The sequence below is a fragment of the Triticum dicoccoides genome, chromosome 7A, assembly GCF_002162155.2.
Source record: "Triticum dicoccoides isolate Atlit2015 ecotype Zavitan chromosome 7A, WEW_v2.0, whole genome shotgun sequence".
NCBI lineage: Eukaryota > Viridiplantae > Streptophyta > Magnoliopsida > Poales > Poaceae > Triticum > Triticum dicoccoides.
This window is the reverse complement of record NC_041392.1, coordinates 220,016,529-220,021,589: the sequence shown is the minus strand read 5'-3', so window position 1 is coordinate 220,021,589 and position 5,061 is coordinate 220,016,529.

Sequence of the window (5,061 nt, the reverse complement as noted above, 5' to 3'; positions counted from 1 at the left end):
GCCCGGAGCTTGTTGCGACGCCACTTCGGCGTCGTCCGCAGTGCGGGGGGAGACAACGGGCGGAACTGAGTTCACGTCCGATGAATCCAGGGAGCCGCTCGACGACTAGTTGAGTTCGGCCCGTGGCGGGCTGCATGATTATATTCGACATTAGGGAAAGCTGTGCAACAAAAGGAATATCATGAGTCACTCTGGTATCCGAACACTTACGATTTCGCCGGACGCCTGGCCCTGTCTGGCCACTCCTCTTCGTCCTCGTCGGCGTCGGGGGCGTAGTCCGGCGGAGGGGTTTTCCTCTTCTTGGACCCTTCGCCCCCCCTACTGGGGCGGCCTTCCTCTTCTTTCCTCCCCCCGCTGGAGGGGGAGAGGTTTCTTCTTCCTCCTCCTCGTCTCCACGGGAAGAGGGCATCTCGGACTCGTCAGATGACGACACCACCACATTACGGGCACTCTTTCGAGTCCCCGTGGCCTTCTTCTTCTTGGCCTTCTTCTCCGGCACCACATACGGCGCCGGAACTAGCAGCTTCACTAGTAGAGCTGGGGCTGGGTCTTCGGGTAGTGGAGCCGGACAGTTAATCGGTCCAGATATCGCCCGCCAAGCCTGTCAAAGGTAAGGGAGTTTAGATCCCGCATAGAGTCAAACTATGAAAAAACTTAACATCTCGTAAAAGGTGAAAATAGCTTACCTCGCTAGCGTAACGCTGCGAGCTGTATCCGCGGTCCTCGGAAGCGGATGTGGGAGCCTCGGCGCCTTTGGTTAGCACCTTCCAGACGTCTTCATACGTCGTGTCGAAGAGCCTGTTAAGGGTTTGGTGCTGCGCCGGGACGAACTCCCACAGATTAAAATCCCGTTGTTGGCACGGGAGGATCCAGCGGATGAGCATAACCTGGATTACATTAACAAGCCGGATTGGCTTGTTCACTAGGGACTAGATGCATGTTTGAAATCCGGTCACCTCTTTTTCGTCACCCCACGATAGGCCCGTCTCTTTTCAGGACATAACCCGCATGGGGGGTCCGGATCGAATCAGGGGCTGCGATCCATTTCGGATCGCACGGCTCGGTGATGTAAAACCACCACGATTGCCACCCCTTCAGGGTCTCCATGAAGGAGCCCTCGAGCCATAGGACGTTGGCCATCTTGCCCGCCATGGCGCCTCCGCACTCCGCCTGGCTGTCGCGCACCACCTTGGGCTTGATGTTGAAGGTCTTGAGACAGAGGCCGAAATGAGGGCGGACGCGGAGGAAAGCCTCGCACACGACGATAAACACCGAGATGTTGAGGATGAAGTTCGGGGCTAGATCGTGGAAATCGAGGCCGTAGTAGAACATGAGCCCCCGAACAAATGGGTGGAGTGGAAAACCCAGTCCGCGGAGGAAGTGGGGAAGGAATACTACCCTCTCATGGGGCCTTGGGGTGGGGAGAAGCTGCCCCTCCTCGGGAAGCCGGTGCGCGATGTCTTTGGACAAGTATCCGGCCTTCCTTAGCCTTTTTACATGACCCTCCGTGAAGGAGGAGACCATCCACTTGCCTCCTGCTCCGGACATTACTGGAGAAGGTTGAGGTGGGAAGTGCGGGCTTGGGCGTTGGAGCTCGAGTGCGCAGGAGATGGATAGGCAAAAGAGGAAGAAGGCGTAGGTAAAAGGGTGGATCCTTATCCCCTTATATGGGCGGATGCGGTTGTGCGTCCCCACCAGCCTAGTAAAACTCGCTTGCCTCCCTAGCACCGTGATAAATGGCGCGGTTGGGTTATCCACGTCCGTATTGATGAGAATCCCGTAAAGGGGGTACACGATCTCTGCTTTGACAAGACGTGCCAAGGAAACCGCCTCGCAAAACATGCTGAGGTGGAAAAGTAAAAACGATTCGAGTAAAGGACTTGGCCGTAGTGTGATGACACACTGCGGAATACATCGGCAGATTTGATTTGTGTCAATATTATTCTCTCTATGGCAATATGTGGACACTTATTTTGCAGAGCCGGACACTACTGTTGGTGTTTACAATCTTCTACGAAGGACTTGGAGGAGGAACCCGCCTTGCAATGCCGAAGAAAATTTGTGTGCCGGACTCATCGTCATTGAAGCCTGGTTCAGGGGCTACTGAGGGAGTCCTAGATTAGGGGGTGTTTGGGTAGCCGAACTATACCTTCAGCTGGACTCCTGGACTATGAAGATACAAGTTGAAGACTTCGTCCCGTGTCCGGATGGGACTTTCCTTGGCGTGGAAGGCAAGCTTGGCGATGCGGATATTCAAGATCTCCTACCATTGTAACCGACTCCATGTAAGTGTCTATATAAACCGGAGGGTTGTAGTCCGTAGGCAATCAACTCCATACAAAACAATCATACCATAGGCTAGCTTCTAGGGTTTAGCCTCCTTGATCTCATGGTAGATCTACTCTTGTACTACCCATACCCTCAATATTAATCAAGCAGGAGTAGGGTATTACCTCCACCGAGAGGGCCCAAACCTGGGTAAAACAAAGTGTTCCCTGCCTCCTGTTACCATCCGGCCTAGACGCACAGTTCGGGACCCCCTACCCGAGATCCGCCGGTTTTGACACCGACACCGGGGGGCCCGGCAAGCCTCGCCTCATGGGTAAAACTTGCGAAGATGCTCAATGTTCCAGGTGTTACTCACCGGAACGGCATCTTCGGTCTCCAGGCGGACTGCACCAGGCCTGGTGACTCGTATTACCCGATAAGGGCCTTCCCACTTTGGAGTCAACTTGTTGGAATTCTTGGCCGATTGAACGCGCCGAAGAACAAGGTCGCCTTCCTCAAAGCTTCGGGCATGAACCTTGCGGCTATGGTAGCGGCGCAAGGCTTGCTGGTAGCGCGCTGCTCTCACAGCTGCCCGAAGATGATCTTCCTCAAGGAGCGTTGCGTCATCTTGGCGCAATTGCTCTTGCTCAAGCTCATCATAAGCGAGTACTCGAGGTGACCCGTATATGAGTTCAGTGGGGAGAACCGCTTCTACCCCGTATACTAGGGCAAAGGGTGTCTGGCCGGTGGCTCGATTTGGTGTCATTCTGATTGAGCAAAGAACCGCCGGCAATTCATCAATCTAGCGCCTTCCGCTCTTGTGCAGCCTGTCAAAGGTCTTTGTCCTTAAGCCTTGCAGTACTTTGGCGTTTGCTTCGTGGGTGGGCAACGGAAGTGAAATAGACTTTGCTGCCGAGGTCTTGGGTATATTGCATGAAGGTGCGGCTTGTGAACTGTGTACCGTTGTCAGTGATGACCCTGTTGGGTACACCAAAACGGCACACTAGTCCCTTGAAGAATTTGACGGCTGACTGAGCTGTGACCTTCCTCACTGCTTCCACTTCTGGCCACTTTGTGAACTTGTCGATTGCAACGTACAAGTACTGAAAGCCCCCGACAGCGCGGGGGAAAGGGCCCAGTATGTCGAGCCCCAGACCGAGAAGGGCCAGGAGAGAGGAATGGTTTGAAGGGCTTGAGCTGGTTGATGAAGCTTCTTTGAATGGAACTGACACGCTTCACACCTGGTGAGTAGTGTTGTCGCATCCTGGAGGGCGGTGGGCCAGAAGAAGCCTTGCCGAAACGCTTTGCCGGCAAGGGCCCTTGACCCGATGTGGGATCCACATATGCCTCCATGTATCTCTGCCAACAGCCCCAATCCTTCCTCTCGAGGGATACACTTCAATTTCACGCCGTTCGGCCTCTTTCTGTACAGGACGTCATCGACAAAATGGTACTTTTTCTGCTTCTTCCTACTCCTCAGGAAGTTCCCCTGTTTGGAGGAATCAGACAATATGTTGTGCCCATGCTGGAGCCTGGGGCTCGACGGCGAGGACTAAAGGCGTTTCGTCCGCTACAGGTTTGGCTGTCTCGACGGCAAGAGCTTGATGCTCCGCCAGAGCTAGTCGTCCCGTGGAGGGCTCAGTATCTCCAGCAACATCCTTGCCGGCAGCTCCGGGGAGCTCGGCGAGAAAGTAATTGTCGGGCCCTGATTTACTCCTCTTGTTTTGCTCTGTTGATGGATCAACGGATGGCTGAGTTAGCTGAAGCACAAAGGTACCTGGTTCCACAGGTAGCTTGAGGGCAGCGCGTTTTGATAGGTAATCGGCGATATCATTCTCCACTTGGGGAACGTATTCTGCCTGTATACCATCAAAACGCTCTTCCAGCTTTCTCACTTCATCGACGTAGGCCTTCATCAACGGGCTCTGGTAATCCTTGTTGACTTGCTTGACGACAAGTTGCGAGTCGCCTCTGACGACGAGTTTCTTGATTCCGAGGTCCGCCGCGATCCTGAGACCGGCAAGCAGCCCTTCGTACTCAGCCGTATTGTTTGTTGACACCTCCCTGGGGAAGTGCATCTGGATCACGTACTTGAGGTGCTCTCCGGTGGGCGCGACAAGCAGTACGCCAGCCCCGGCGCCCTGTAAGGAGAAAGCTCCATCAAAGTACATGATCCAGTCGCAACTTGCCTCCTTTTCAGGGAGAGCAGTCTCTTGGGTTTCTTCGTCAGGCATCGCGGTCCATTCTGCAACGAACTCCGCCAGGACTCGGCTTTGAATCGTCGAGGTACTCTCAAACTTGAGGCCAAAGCTGGACAGTTCCAGTGCCCACTCTATGATCCTTCCCGTTGCGTCTAGATTGTGCAATATCCGTTGCAGAGGGAGGCGAGTGACGACAGTGATTTCGTGCGCCTGGAAGTAGTGACGCAGCTTCCTCGAGGCCATAAGAAGGCCGAAGAGCAGTTTCTGCACACCGGAGTACCTTGATCTAGCCCCCTGCAGAAGGGAGCTAACAAAGTAGACCGGGTGCTGCATCATCTTCTTCCTTGGCAGCACTCCAACCGGTTGCGTCAAAGATGTCGGTGCTGAGCGACGACACCTATGGGATCACGAGAATCCCTACTACGGTTAGCGGGGCGCAGGGTCGTGGGAAGAGCGGATCTAATAGGTAGCACACGGTTCATTTATCCAGGTTCGGGCCGCGAGGATGCGTAAAACCCTACTCTTGCTTTGGTGGATTGTATATCTATGTTCTTGAGCTAGCTATGGGGCGTGAGGAGCTCCAAAAAGCCGA